General features: G+C 36.9%; 1 protein-coding gene across 1 annotated transcript in view; it reads right to left on the bottom strand.

Moving 5' to 3' along the window:
- Nucleotides 1-15,000, bottom strand: part of LOC135194969 (exostosin-1-like) — a 562,148-nt gene that overhangs the window by 289,707 nt on the left and 257,441 nt on the right. The window lies entirely within an intron of this gene.

The following is a 15,000-nucleotide window of genomic DNA, read 5'->3' as shown; positions in this document are numbered from 1 at the left end:
TCACAGAGCATCTGTGATACATGTTCCGATCTCAACGCACACCTGATGAACTGCCATGATTTTATGACTGTGAAAACATCTAGGAGAACACCTGTACTGTCTTTTTATCTACATTTATCGGAGATAACGTAAATGAAAGGACATTTAGAACCGAGTCAGTAAACCCCCAAGAAAAACATCTAGGAAAACACCTGTGCTGTCTTTTTCTCTACAATTACCTGAGAAAACGTAAATAAAAAGAGATTTTCTTCGAATATTGAGTTTATTAAAACCCAAGACAAACCTCTCAATCGCTCTGCGTCGTACAATAATTCAAATTTCATATACAGCGCAAAGGACTTTTTCTTCGTTACACTCGCTAAACCCTCGTCTTCATGAATAAGGAAGGCTGACCATTGTGCACCTCCCAAGAACACGAGGCTATTGCAAGACGTTGCAGAACCAAGCATTGTAAGAAGACGTTGCAAGCAACAAGGACTTACAAAGCTTTTAAACAACAAGGAGTTACAAGGCTTTACAAAGAAGGAACTGCAAGGCTTGACAAGCAAGGAGTTACAAGGCTTTACAAAGAAGGAAATGCAAGCATTGACAAGCAAGGAGTTACAAGGCTTTACAAACAACAAGGAATTGCAAGGCTTGACGAGCAAGGAGTTACAAGGCATTATAAAGAACAAGGGATTGCAAGGCATGACAAGCAACAACCAAGTGCGTGACGTCACAAGCAACAAGGAGTTACAAAGCTTTTCTAAAAACAATGAAATGCAAGGTCTGACACGCAACAAAAAATTGCGTGACGTTACAAGCAACAAGGAATTACAAAGCTTTACTAACAACAAGGGCAAGGCTTAACAAGCAACAAGCAATTGCGTGACGTTACAAGCAACAGGAAGTTACAAGGCTTTACTAACAACAAGAATTGAAAGGCTTGACAAGCAACAAGCAAATACGTGACATTACAAGCAACAAGGAGTTACAAGACATTACAAGCAACAAGGAATTACAAGGCGTTACAAGCAACAAGGAACTACAAGGCGTTACAAGCAATAAGGAATTGCAATGCATTACAAGCAACAAGGAATTGCGTGACATTACAAGCAACAATGAATTGCAGGGCTTTACAAGCAATTGCGTGACGTTACAAGCAATAAGCAATTGCAAGGCAATACACGCAACAAGCAATTGTAAGTCATTACAAGCAACAAGGAATTGGAAGGTATTACAAGCAACTGTAAGTCGTTACAAGCAACAAGGAATTGGAAGGTATTACAAGCAACTGTAAGTCGTTACAAGCAACAAGGAATTGGAAGGTATTACAAGCAACTGGAAGACGTTACAAGCGACAAGCCATTATACAAGGCACTGCAGGTAACATGAAATTGCAAGACATTACAAGCAACAAGCCATTGCAAGGTACTGCAAGTGACAAGTAATTCCAAAACATTACAAGCAACAAGCAATTACAAGATATGGCAAGTAACAAGGAATTGTAAGACGTTATAAGCGACAAGGACTGCACATATGAAGATTTTTGTACTCCTGACGGAAAAAAAAAAAAAAAAAAAAAAAAAAAAAAAAAGTTTTTCGGCAATTTTTCACACATTTAAGGGCAAGAGCCCGTGCTTCTACAAAAGAAAAGAAAAAAAAAAAAACAACAAAAAGTATCATAACCTCAACCAGGAGAGTGATTTTACCGCCGTTGTGGGATTTTTCATTTGGACGTATCTGACAATAAATCCGGTCTGGCACCACAAGCAATAAATCCGGTGCTAATCCGGTTTTACGGCCGAACATTATACTATGTGCAAACAGAAGTGTCAACAAAGAAATCTCCAACGTATATTAAAATCAAAAGACATTTTACTCTTGGGAGGTCGAGCATAAAAAGGGATATAAGTTGCAGAATCCTTTGACAGAAAGCACCAGAACTAGTGATGATCAATATTTACATTATATATCACTGCATAGCACAAGCAATTCATTCGTTGCAAGCACTTCGCCAAAAGCGAGAGGAGAACACACGACGGAAAAGGTTCGATATTAAATTGTTACACGCGTCGCTGTGTATTACCAATCAAATCGGATTCTAAGAACTTTTCACCGGCGTTCGGAGTGGTATATGAAATCCCGTCGATATTGCAAAGAGAATCTGTTAACATTTATTTATTTATTTTATTTTTTATTTATTTAATTTGATTCCGTTCAGTTCTCGGGCACGGCCGATTTCATAAATTTTATCCTTTCGACAAAGCAAATAATAAATCAAATAAATAAATAAATAAATAAATAAATAAATAAATAAATAAATAAATAAATCTGATTACACACATTCAACCACGCTAAACCCCCAAGTATGGGGGTAGTGTCATCAGTGCCCATCACGTGGTGCACTGTAGGCATTACCTAAAAAGGTGCTTGGATCGTCCCTTGGGCCCCTAGCCGCACCCACTTTTTATCTGGCCCTTTACTTTACCTCCCTTCCTATTACTTTCTTCGATGTTGTTGTCCAACTTCTCTAACTTCCATGTCTTCTATTTACTGATTCTCTTTATCTTGCTGTTCAACCACTCGACCTTCCTCTTTTCACTGTCTTAAGCGCTGAATGACCGAGAGTAGCCAACCCACCCCCCCCCCCCCCCCCACAACTGCTTGGCTTCACGACCCAAATATTGTAAATCAAACAAAAACATATCAAGAACGGCTAATTTCTATTTTATTTTTGTTTTGTTTTTATTCTTTTTCTTTCTGGCACGACTAATTCCATGAATTTCATCTCACCAACAAATAAAAAAAAAACTCTGTTTCAGTTAATAATAATAATAAAAAAAAATCAGCTAAAAAAAAACTCAGTTTAAGTAACAAAAAAAAACTCAGTATAGGTAAAAATAAAATAAGTTTCAGTAAAAAAAAAAAAATATAAAAAACTGTTTCAGTAAAAAAAAATCAATATCAGTAAAAAAAAAAAAAACTCTGTTTCAGTAAAAATTAAAACTCAGTTTCAATAAAAATCAACTCTTTATCAGTAAAAAAAAAATAAAACTCAGCCTCGGTAAAAAAAATCAGTCTCGATAAAAAAAAAACTTTCGGTATAAAAAAACTCAGTCTCAGTAAAAAAAAATACACTGTTTCAGTAAAAAAAAAGTTTCAGTAAAAAAACTTTCAGTAAAAAAAAAAAAACAGTTTCAATAAGTTTCAACGCGTGCAGCCTCACTTAACCGCGTCGCATTCTGTTTCTACTCGCTGCCTAAACTGGACAAGTCATGCCCTCAATTTCCATGCGTCTAAAAGCATCATGCAAAATGCAGGAGATAAAGACTACCAATAAAAGCCCCTTCATTATGAGTCCTGCTGCGCTGTTTCAAGGCGATCGTGATGAACGTTACAATCGCTCACCGCTTGCAGTCGTCATGGCACTACATCAGCGAGACTGCATCTCTCTCCTTACTGCTATTATCAGTGCATTTTAATACATTTTTTTATATATCAGTTAATTTATCAATTCATTTTCTTTTTTTAATAAGTGAGACAGCCTCACTCTGCTATTTCTTTTACCTGTGGGCTTGTTCCATACGAATAGGGTTCATAATAATAATAATAATAATAATAATAATAATAATAATAATAATAATAATAATAATAATAATAATAATAACATCTCTCTCTATTATTGAAAGCATCAGTATAATTGCCAATTCTCAGTCGTTTTTTTATACGTACCCTAAGCTGTTATCCCTTTTACGGTCCAAATTACATTTCAACTTGTCCCTCCAAGGGAGGTAAGTTTTAAGTGGGAAGAAGGGGGAGGGGGAGGGGAAGGGGAGGGGGGTGGTGATTTAAATAATGGGGTAAATCGTCCTCCTTCTGCGAAGAGATCCTTTGCAATTAATCAAATTCCATCCGGGATTATAGGCAAGTCCCGGTCAATAATGGATAGAATTTAATATCACCCCTTTCAGGAAATATATATATATATATATATATATATATATATATATATATATATATATATATATATATATATATATATGTATATTTAATATCACCCCTTTTTCAGGATATCACACACACACACACACACACACACACACACACACACACACACACACACACATATATATATATATATAATATATATATATATATATATATATATATATATATATATATATATATATATATTGATCACGAAGTATACAAAACGTGATGTTACGTATAAATAAAGGTTTTTGCCACGAAGGAAAAAATGAAAAGCGAGATAGCCAAGCGCTTTCGGTCTAGTGCGACCCCTTACTCAGTAAAGGATCACACTAGACCGAAAGTGCTTGGCTATCTCGCTTTTCCATTTTTCCTTAGTGGCAAAAACCTTAATATATATAGATATATATATATATATATATATATATATATATATATATATATATACACACACATATATATAGAATGTACAAATCTACCCACTTAATCAGACATCCTCCCTCAGGAGAAAACGTTCTTCCCCCTGGAGGTAACATTCTTCCATGTGAAGAAAACTTTCTTCCCTATGGATAAAATGTTCTTCTTTCTGGAGAAACTTTCTTCTTTTGAAGAAAACTTTCTTCCGTCAGATGAAAAGTTTCTTCCCTCAGGAGAAAAGAAGAAATTCTTTCTGGAGCAAACTTTCTTCTTCTGGAAAAAACTTTCTTCCCTCTGGAGAAAATTCTTCTTTCTGGAGTAAATTTCTTCTCTCAGGAAAAAAACTTTCTTCTTTCTGGAGAAAACTTTCTTCCCTCAGGAGAAAATTTTCTTCCTCTGAAGAAAACTTTTTTCCCTCAGATGAAAACTTTCATCCTTTAGGAGATAACTTCCTTCCATCAGGAGGAAACTTTCTCCCCTCTGTAGAAAACTTTCTTCCCTCAGGAGAAATAAGTTTCTCATGAGTCAACATCGCTAAAGAGGGGAACCCATTTTTCCCTCACTGATATATTCCCCTCGCAGACAGGAAATACTTCAGTGACTGATATTAAAACCCCGTCCTGCAGAGATTACGTCGACCATCCTGGACAAAAACAAACACACATACAGACACGCAACACAAACTCTCTCTCTCCGCTTTTGCAAATGCGACCTTCCATTTTTCAACTGCAAGACATTGGTCGACGCTCCACGAAAACAATGAGAAATTCATTTTTCCATTTTCAATCAATGAAGAAAATGCGACGGGGGAGATAAAAGCATGCTAATGCCATTAGTGCCCTTTGTGACACACACACACACACACACACAGGCTATTAGTCTCAATGCTATTTCCTATAATGGAAAAGCCGATTAGCATGATGAGAGCCTATCTAAAAATACTCCCGCTCGGATTTATCGTCGACACCTGTTCGGGGTTGTTGTTGCTGCTGTTCTTCTTCTTGACAACAATGCAACTAAAGCTTTCTTTTATTTTCTTTTCGTAGTCATTACGATATTTCGGCTAATTAGCTTGACAATAGATGTAATGACTATTTCTTATATAATAATCCTCTCTCTCTCTCTCTCTCTCTCTCTCTCTCTCTCTCTCTCTCTCTCTCTCTCAAACAAGCGAATCCGTCACAAACGTAAGCTCGCACAGGGCGTTAAAAACTGACTTTTTCTTTTACTGTAACTAACCTAATATTAAACAAACTTTATCTCAAGCGTATTCTAGGGTGTCTAATGATCTCCCGATACGAACACATATTCTCTCTTTCTCTCTCTCTCTCTGAAACATACATGTACATACCCAAGCACGCACAGGGCGTCAAAAATAATTGACCGTAGGCTTAATATAATTAATACAAGGAAACTTCATCTCAACATATATCTAGGGGTTCGACGATCACCACATAGCAACGTAAATTCTCTCTCTCTCTCTCTCTCTCTCTCTCTCTCTCTCTCTCTCTCTCTGTGCACTAGTCGTTTATTTTTTGCCCATTTCTTCCATCAATTTTCATACCACTCGAGCCCGTAATATTTACCACCGCAACAATTTAAGAAAAGAAAAAAAAAAAAATTTTATTGCTTTCTCCTGTAAATCTTATTCCTTTCACAAGAGTGAAAATTAGGCTAAAGTTCCTTTTCGAAATTAACAATGGAACGATGTATAAAATACAATGACGTACATCTGTACAAATGGCGACTACAGTCATTATATCATTCTGCTTGTACAAATGGCGACTACAGTCATTATATGATTCTACTTGTACAAATGGCGACTACAGTCATTATATAATTCTGCTAAGGATAAATACGAGCTTGTTAATTTAGATGAAGACGGCCTTATGCCAGCACAGAACCCAGTTCTAAGGTGGCCCGTAAGCATGGTAAGGTGCAAAAGGGAGTGGTGGTGGTGGTGGTGGTGGTGGTGGTGGGGGGGTGGGGGGGGGCTGCTCGTGTGGACGTCTGTATTCGACCCAACTAACCAGAAATAAGCGGCTGCTGAGTTAAATAAATAAAGTAAATAAATAATAATAATAATAATAATAATAATAAATAATAATAATAATAATAATAATAATAATAATAATAGTTGTTATTATCAGATCAAGGCCAAATACGCGGAATATACAAAGAATAGACAATAACACGACTACAATAACCAAAGATCATTTACCTTCATATATTCACTATTTAGGTCTTCCGTTTTTTGCCCTTTACCATTTGCAAACACCGCAAACGACCTTTAATTAATTTACGAGTGATCTCAAATGAATTTAAACAAGCCGGAGTTTGTTTACGTTGAGGGAACGCCTTACACAGACACACACACACACATGCCCACGTCTATCGTGATCATCGTCACAATTAGCCTCGACGCCAATACAACAATAATGAGCCCCCATTGATTATATAGACATAAGCGTCATTAAGTTTAATGGCCCATCCGTTTTACGACCCCGAGTATTATCATCATCATCACTGCGACTCCCGTCGAGGGCGTGCGCGCGCGCAAACGCTCATACAATAGAGATCTTGCCTGCGTGCGTGCGGGCGCGCATGCAATAGAGACCTTGCCTGCGTGCATAAGTCTCGCCTCGCTCGCTGACGTTTTTGCGTGATTCCATCCCACGGGCATCGTTTAATTGCGTGTTTGTTGGCCCCCCCTATGGGAGGTGGGGCGGAGAGGGGACGGTAGATAGGGGAGGGAGATGTGGGGTGGGGGGAGGGGACATGAGAGCTTCAAGTGGAAAGAAGGGGAATGCTGCTACAAGGCAAAAAGGGGGAGAAGTCTTTACAGAGGGGAAACTGTCGACAGATGAATAGTATTCACGAGAGAGAGAGAGAGAGAGAGAGAGAGAGAGAGAGAGAGAGAGAGAGAGGACTGGAATAAATATAGCAAGGGGTTGGGGGGGGACTGGGATACAGATATGAGAGAGAGAGAGAGAGAGAGAGAGAGAGAGAGAGAGAGAGAGAGAGGACTGGAATAGATATAGCAAAGTGTGTATGTGGGGAGTGGGATTGGGATACAGATATGAGAGAGAGAGAGAGAGAGAGAGAGAGAGAGAGAGAGAGAGAGAGAGAGAGGTATGGTCATGATAAACTCCTCACCACGAACACCCCATTCAATAAAGATAGGAAGTCGTGGGGAAAGTCATGGGAAAAGTACATCAGCGGCAGCACACCAGGTATATACGTCAAATGGGATTTTATAAGCGCATGATGACGGGCTGGGGAGTGGGGACCATTCCCTATGCAAATGCGATTCCTCACCCTTCACTAAGATAAACACACTCGCACACATAACAGAGACCACCTCTTTGGAAAAGGATGGTATCTAAAAGATTTTACTATTCACCAAATTTACAAGTTTTCAAGGACTAATTTGTCCCCATCGTACGGCAGCCGCATGCACGTATGTATGTATGAATATATATATATATATATATATATATATATATATATATATATATATATATATGTATGTATACATGAATAACTTGATCACGAAGTACATAAAACGTGATGCTATGTATAAATAAAGGTTTTTGCGACGAAGGAAAATTGAAAAGCGAGATAGCCGAGAACTTTCGGTCTAGCACGACCCTTTACGATGCAAAAACCTTTATTTATATGTATACATATTTACAGTATTTGTGTATGCATATACATACACATATACAAAGCACTAAATTTAAAAATGAAAATTAAAAATGGCAAAATGCACTACTGAATTTAGTTGGGGACGCCTATCACATTCTTGTCCGAAACACAAGAGGCCAGGGGAACGTTTTGCTCTCTCTCTCTCTCTCTCTCTCTCTCTCTCTCTCTCTCTCTCTCTCTGATCGCTTGTTATGACCGAGGGTCTTATTCCCGTATCCTACCTTCGAGGAAGCAAACTATTTTTGTCGCCATGTCTCGTGTTACCTCGTTATCTTCCAAGGGGAAGTTTTTTCTTTCTTTCTTTCTTTCTTCTTTCCTGCTGTTACCTGGTTACTCCACGAGGGGACAAAATCAGTTTGCCTGTTTACCTGATCGTAGGAGGAGGAGGAGATACTCTTCTTTTAGCTATTTGGGTACGTTTTCTTGTTACCTGGTTATCTTTGTGGCTGGAAAGTTGATTGATTTTGTTGCTTTCTAGAGGGGGAATGCTCTATTGATGTGGTTACTTTAATGAAAGGAAATGTTCTATTGATATGGTTACTTTAATTAAAGAAGAGAAATGTTCTATTGATATGGTTACTTTAAAGAAGAGAAATGTTCTATTGATATGGTTAATTTAAAGAAGAGAAATGTTCTATTGATGTGGTTACTTCAAAGAAGAGAAATGTTCTATTGATGTGGTTACTTCAAAGTAGAGAAATGTTCTACTGATGTGGTTACTTTAATGAAAGGAAATGTTCTATTGATATGGTTACTTTGAAGAAGAGAAATGTTCTATTGATGTGGTTACTTTAAATAAGAGAAATGTTCTATAGTTGTGGTTAATTTAAAGAAGAGAAATGTTCTATTGATGTGGTTACTTCAAAAAGAAAAGTTCTATTGATGTGGTTACTTCAAAGAGAAATGTTCTACTGATGCCATTACTTCAAATAAGGGAAACGCTCTATTGACGTGGCTCCTTTAAAGAAGGGAAATGTTCTATTGATGTGGTTGCCTTAACGAAATGAAATGTTCTATCGATGATTCTGAAGAACAACTCCACACCCTCTCCTACTTATTCTAAGTAAGCTTCCTGGTCAGAAAAATTTTGCTGTTGGTTATATCAAAAGATAAAAATACTTCCACTAGAATACCCACATGGGTGTTTATTTATGTTATATCAGAAGATAAAAATACTTGCATTACCCACATGGGTATACATTTATGTGACTTCACACAGAAACTTTTTTTTTTTTTTTTGGTACCGTAATTTATAAAATTCTACTCAACAGAATAAAGACTATTACAATCAAAAGGAGTAAAATACAGTAGAAGTTTATTTCCTCAAGTCACACAGAAAAGAAACCTGTGGTCATCGCTGTAAGCAGGTTACTTTTCCTAAGTTATATCACTGTGTAAAGACAAAGTGTCAATGCTACTTATACTTAAAAAGTAATCAAATACCACTAAAAGGAAAGCACTTTTGCGTATCCGTCATGAGACCGATGTGGAATATTTCCATTGCATACCAAAAAACAAACAAACACAGAAAAAAAGTCATACAGACAATCGTAACATCACCTTTTAGAGCGTTATCAAAACGTGGCTTCCCCCTCTTCCCCGTTCCCCTGCCTCTCTACCACCCATCACCCCTCTCGCCAGCCCCACCCCCCTAAAAAAAAGATAAATCATAATAAATAAAACAGGCCGTATAGAGTCAAAATTGTAGTGCACTCCTCGGTATTAAAAGCTCTTGTATTCCAACACTCACTGTAAACAAAAAACACTCGATGCGTTGATCTCTCTCTCTCTCTCTCTCTCTCTCTCTCTCTCTCTCTCTCTCTCTCTCTCTCTAAGCATAGCAAACAAGAGCCATATGCATGAAAGTATAGTAAAATGACTTTCCACTGCTCTCAGCAAAATATGTATGTACATACACACATGCATACATACTTACATAATTATATATATATGTGTGTGTATAAATTCACAGATCACAAAACATTGCTGCGAATATAAACGCAACGCTGAAAAATCAAAGTTAATCTTTTTTTAATCAACCATCTGAGCACAATTACACAAAAAGTTATTACTGATTGATTTATATGACAAAGAAAAGGTAAAAAAAAAATCTTTTTTAATGAACCATCTGAGCACAATTACAGAAAGAGTTATTACTGATCGATTTATAATAAAAGCAACAACAACTCACAACCTTTCGAGCACAACACAGAAACAGGAGGCTAAGAGATTGACTAAAACTACTAAAGCAATACAACGCAAACTTGACCCATTTAAAAAAAATCCCGTAGAGAAATGCGATAGAAGAGAGACAAGGAAGAGAATTGTGAAAGAATTAAAAAAAATGATAGAAATACGATTATAAACAGCAATAACACGACACATTTAAATATTCCAGTAGAGAAATACGACGAAAAGCGAACGGAAAAAGAATTAAAGAGAGAGAGAGAGAGAGAAGGTGAGCTAAGAGAAGAGAGAGAGCGAGAGAGAGAGAGAGAGAGAGAGAGAGAGAGAGAGAGAGAGATTTAAAATAGCCATAAATTATACCTTTTCGTGCAAAACGCAGGAACAAGACGTCAAAACATACTAGAAAGGAGAGACATAAGAGAGAGAGAGAGAGAGAGAGAAGAAAAACAAGAAAGAATACTGAGGAACACAAGTCAGCAACTAGTACTCCCGGAACAGCCAGAAAAGAAGAAGAAGAAGAAGAAGAAGAAGAAGAAGAAGAAGAAAGAAAGTCTAAGGACGCCACACGCCAGGTCTCACGGATACTTAGAATCGACGCCGCTATATCGATTGCTGGAAATGAAGCCCAGAATGCGACGGCTACGAATGGGGGGAGGGGAGGAGGGGGAGGGAGGGAGGACGAGGCGGAGGGAGGGAGGTGGGGGGCGGGGGGGAGACAGAGAGAGGGAGCGAGGGTGACGGAGATTTATGTCAGGGGTTGAGGGAGAACGTTGGGGAGGAGGAAGGGGAGGGGGAGGGGAGGGGGATGGAGGAGGGGGAGGAAGTGGATGAAAGTGAACACTTTAAAGCCTGTAGGAACGTCACCTGCATCCTAACAATGCCATGACATTCACCTTCCAATTAAGAGCAACTTAATGAACTTCACACATCCTCTCTCTCTCTCTCTCTCTCTCTCTCTCTCTCTCTCTCTCCTCCTCTCTCTCTCTCATGACTCCTCCTTTTTCACAGGAAGTAATATTGCGAGCCAACAAGACGGCAAAATGACAGGAAAGAGACTGACAATGAACAATGTACAAAGATGTTTACGTCTGAGTCACACACTGCAACGGGTATAATATCTTGCAACATGGATTGCACGAAAGCACGCATGCACACGCACTGCGTATGCCAGGTTGAACGTTTGAACACACTCAAACCGTTCTTGCTTGTTTAATCAGTAACTTTTATACGTCCAGAACTATTAATTTACCTGTCTCTTTAAAACAAATTAGTGTGTCTGTTTTCAGATACGTTTTAAATGCTGCCACTTTGAAATACTAAGATTATAATAATCCCTGGGTTGAAGCCATCATGCAGCTGTCTAGACATCCCAGGCTGAGACGTGGAAATAATCTAAACGACCCAACCCCACGCTCATAATCAGCAAAGTCACAAACACTATAGGGGTAGGATACCCTTCACAAAGTGCATAATTAGCAAGGTCACAAACACTATAAACAGTCACAAACACTATAGGGGCAGGATACCCTTCACAAAGCGCATAATTAGCAAGGTCACGGACACTATATAGACACAAACAGTATAGAGACAGGATAACCATCCCAAAGTTAATAATTAGCAAGGTCACAAACACCATTTAAAGTCAAAAGCATTAAACAGACAGTATAACGTTTCCAAAGTTAACAATTAACAAGGTTACAAATACTACAGAAAGTCACAAACACTATATAGACAGTATAACATTCACAAAGTTCATAATTAGCAAGATCACAAACACAACAGAAAGTCACAAACACTATATAAAAAGTCACAAACGCTATAGAGGCAGTATAATCATCCCAAAGTTAATAATTAGCGAGGCCACAAACACTAAACAAAGTCACAAACACTAGAGAGACAGTATAACCTTCTCGACAAGTGTTCTGTTCAAGAGGTTGTTCACTCAAGGGTCAGACAGACAAGACAGTCTCAGCCGTGCTATCTTGAAATCATTTCCTGCCATTGACACCAAATTCCAAGTTTGACTGATAACTAATATTCTCCTCCTTTTTCAATAGTCCTTATCACCTCAAGATATTAGACATCCTGAACATTTGTGGCGATATACTATCTCGATTAGGTTTATTTTTTATTTTGCCATTTCACAAACTACTTTGCGATTTCTCTAACCGTCATCCAAGTCAAGTTTTTGAAAGTTTTTTATTTTATTATTAATTAAACACATTTTTTTTATTCGTCTAAAGACTTATTCCATGTCAAGCTTTTGACAATTTTTTTTTTAAAGCTTGGGTTTCGCTCCACTGTCTGTCTGTCTGTCTGAGGTACTTCAGTTTTATGTCTTATTCTGAAGGTTGCATTTCCTGGTCTGCCTATCCCTAAAGTAGCAGAGTTATAATTATTGTAGTACTTTCATTGATAAAATTCTCCGATACGTTTATCAATAACATAATTATTTCAAAAGTCCATTTCAGCATCAGCCACTCGCCCCTTCCACGAAGTGCTGCCAAATCTTCTAATATCTCTTTCAATATTGCTTCCACATAACAGGAACCAAGCAGGTAACAAGTAACCGCCCTGTCTTACTCCTTGTAACAATTCCATGTTCCCAAGTCTCCTTCGCTGCCGGTATAACAAAAACAAAGCAAAGAATCTTAGTCATCTTGTTATTTAACCTTTTAAAATCAACTTAACCTTTCTCCAACGCACCCCACCAAAATCCTTTTTTCTCAGAATTAGGGGAACACGCCCACTTCCCAATTATGTTATGTTCTATAGCTATCGGCCTCCCATAATTCCCAAAACCGATCATTGCAAACCTGTCCCACAAAAGGAGACTCTCTCTCTCTCTCTCTCTCTCTCTCTCTCTCTCTCTCTCTCTCTCTCTCTCTCTCTCTCTCTTTTTAAGAGCCCATTTGCCTTTCCCCTGTCGAAATCTCTCAACGGCATCACACTGCGTGACTTATCAAGCACATATCGTTCGATGATCTGAGCGTCTAGATGCTCTTGTTCAACTTGGGGATCATAATCTTGAAGGTTGACACATATAATCAGATGGTCAGTCATTTTGATGAAACACAACACAACACACACACACACACACACACACACACACACACATATATATATATATATATATATATATATATATATATGTATATATATATATATGAAAATATATTAACATACATGAAAATATATTAATTCTGAAGTAGAGTGAATTAGATATTAATAAGGACATTTGCAGCTTAATGTGCGCACATATATATATATATATATATATATATATATATATATATATATATATATATATATACACACACACACACACACACACACATATATATATATATATATATATATATATATATACATATATATATATATATATATATATATATATATATATAATCATATATATATGTGAGTAAATAAACAAACGTGAGTATGTATAAATAGATACCATACTATCTCTTCTAAGCTTTTCCAATTGAAGATAACTACCATCGAATAAATAGCCCCAAACTACACAGGTGTATATCACAGGTACTTACACCTCGGACACACCTTTTTACACGAGCCGTGACGTCATCACACATACCTGAGGAAGAGAAAGAAAAGTTGAATTGGTTAATACTGTTTTATTTAAAACAAAGCCTAACAAGGCGTGATCCGACCTCCAGCTTACTAGGGGGGTGGGTGCTAAAATTTACGGTCAAATAGAGCGTTGTTTCACCAACGAAAATTAAAATAAATACGCTATATTTTGTTAGAAATATATAACTGTTCCGTACTGTTTAACATGCACATCAATTATTTTTTACATTTTCATCCTAATAAATAAATCATATATCCTAACATTCCTGTAGATTTAACTTAACGCGAAACACCTTTTTCAGACCTTTTTAGGCTTCTCCATAGACCATTCCTACCCCAGAATAACAACAACATATTTTTCCATATATAGTATATTATGTCAACCGAATTTCTTATCGACTAAAAAAATTCCCCTTCGGTTAACATACATGAAAATATATTAATTCTGAAGTAGAATGAATTAGATATTAATAAGGTCATTTGCAGCTTAATGTTTAATGTGCCTAATATAAATATATAATATGAAATATATAATAATATATATATAGATATATATATATATATATATATATATATATATATATATTATATATATAATATGCATTATCATATATAACCTCTTATCATATTACCGTGATTCATGTACACGCATTAAGTTACAATAATGTCCTTTAATATTTAATTCAGTGTACCTCGGAATTAACATACTTTCATATATGTTAACCGAATTTCTTATCGACTAAAAATATTCCCCTTCGGTTAACATACATGAAAACTTATTCATTCCGAAGTAGAGTGAATTACATATTAAAATAGGACATTTGCAACTTAATGAACACACACATACATACACACACACACTCACTACATATATATATATATATATATCTATATATATATATATATATATATATATATATATATATATCCATCCTCTTCAGAGTTTACTGCATGTTCGTACCGCATCTCATTTCCAAGACGTGACAACACTCCATAAACATAATACATGAGACCGGAGGAAATCTTGAGAGAGAGAGAGAGAGAGAGAGAGAGAGAGAGAGAGAGAGAGCACCGCCTTCCTCCGAAACACGATTGGAAAAAGAGAGAGAGAGAGAGAAAGCC

The sequence above is a fragment of the Macrobrachium nipponense genome, chromosome 15 (genome assembly GCF_015104395.2).
Source record: "Macrobrachium nipponense isolate FS-2020 chromosome 15, ASM1510439v2, whole genome shotgun sequence".
Taxonomy (NCBI): Eukaryota; Metazoa; Arthropoda; class Malacostraca; order Decapoda; family Palaemonidae; genus Macrobrachium; species Macrobrachium nipponense.
The sequence above is the reverse complement of the archived record's forward strand: the minus strand, read 5'-3'. Positions and strand labels throughout refer to the sequence as shown.